Below are 1846 nucleotides of genomic sequence, written 5' to 3'. Positions count from 1 at the left end.
TATATATACGGCTCAAAATTGTTGTTTTTCTGTCATTAAATAACCTTCCTTCCAATTTAGTAATTTAAGTTTTGAATATATATTTTTTACATGTTAAAATGTTTGCGTAATTGGAACCTGTTTCAAGTTCAAAATGCTGTAAACAATTAATTCTTAATTCTAAGGTACTAAAATAAAAATTTCAACCTATATAATTGTGCTAAAAAATAATGACTGAAAATTCAACTGTTTTGTGAAAAAATTTTCTTTTTGGATGAGTTCAACAGTTTTTAATAAAAAATGTAAGCCTTTTTTTTATGAAGATTCATAATTTTAAATGAAGATTCATCTCCTTCGTTAAAAATTTAAGGATTTGGTTGAAACTTTGTTTTTTTTTATGTTTAGTTGAAAATGAAACTGTTTCGTTACACCGTTCGATTTTTAAAATTGACAATTCGTAAATAAGACTTTTGAGTTTGGATTTATAAATAAAAATGTAAAAATTAATCATATAAAGCGACTTAAAATAAAGGAATTCAATTTATAATTTAAAAAGTTTCCAATTACAAGAGAATTGTAATTAATCCATTTTTATTGATCAAAATGATTCAGTCTTTGACATTCAAAAATTTATTTATTTATTCTTCAATTCAAAGCATTGAAAGTAAGATTACATTTCTTAACCAGAAGTCCTTGAACTGTGTTTTATACGTATGAATTATTGAGCGTTTACATGAAATATTTCGGAATTAAAACTTTTTTTCAAAGCAATTGTATGAATTTCTAAATTGGATCAGAGATTTTTTGAAAAAAAATATAATTCATATCCGGGACAAGCCATTATAAACAATAATTAAAAACTATACAAATTTGAGCAGAGTAGTTAGAAATAAAAAGCCTTGATTTGTTAAAATTGTAATAAGCTAAATTTTAAGTTTGAATGCTACAATTTTAATTTAGAATAATATTCAAAGTTAATTTAAAACTTGAAATTATTTGAAATAATTTGAAACACGATGTTGATTTTTGCAGATAAAAAAAAAGCTTTTGCGAATTGTAAAATATTCAAAAAGAATAACAAAAATTTAAAAAAAAGGATTCAGGACGATTTTAAGGCAATTTTTTTATTTTGAAGTTTTTTTAATTTTAGGAAAAAAATCTAATTAACACAATAAATCACTTTTCAACCCAAAAGTTTACTTTTCAACAAAATAAATTAATTTTCTATCAAATAATTGGTGTTTTAACTAATAAAATGTACAAGATAAAGTTTAAAAAAAAAATGGAATAGTACAATTGCATTTTTGACCAAAAATGATAAAATTTTCAACCAAAAGGATTAAATTTCTACTAAATAAGGTCAATTTCCAACAAAATACATGAACTTTCAACGAAATTATTTAATTTTAAAAACAAAAAGAGTATTTCCACCCAAAACTTATAATTTTAATTTTTAACAATATATTTGCATTTACAGCAGAACGACTTTACAACCAAAACATATTTATAGTTCATAATTCAACCGAAAAATGTAATTTTTAATCAAAAAGTATAAATTTTCCATAAAAAAAATTTAATTTCTACGAAGAAAGACGACCTTTTAACAAAACACATGATTTCTTAACCAAAAATGGTATTAATTGTCAGTTTCAAAAATGTATTTTTAACGAAAGAGATGAACCTTCAAATAAAAAAAAATAGGCTATTATAATATAACATAATTATAATATTATCATTATTAATATACGTATATATTTATATATATTTAAAAATTTGTCATATGGACAACCGCAGGATTTCGCCGGGAGCGGGTGCTAATCTGAAAAATTGCACCCGCTTCCAGCGAAATCGCGGTAAAATTTCAGCC

General features: G+C 23.0%; 1 protein-coding gene across 1 annotated transcript in view; it reads left to right on the top strand.

Moving 5' to 3' along the window:
• Positions 1 to 1846, top strand: part of LOC117178357 (replication factor C subunit 2-like) — a 52217-nt gene that overhangs the window by 23726 nt on the left and 26645 nt on the right. The window lies entirely within an intron of this gene.

This window comes from Belonocnema kinseyi, chromosome 8 (assembly GCF_010883055.1).
Source record: "Belonocnema kinseyi isolate 2016_QV_RU_SX_M_011 chromosome 8, B_treatae_v1, whole genome shotgun sequence".
Taxonomy (NCBI): domain Eukaryota; kingdom Metazoa; phylum Arthropoda; class Insecta; order Hymenoptera; family Cynipidae; genus Belonocnema; species Belonocnema kinseyi.
The sequence above is the reverse complement of the archived record's forward strand: the minus strand, read 5'-3'. Positions and strand labels throughout refer to the sequence as shown.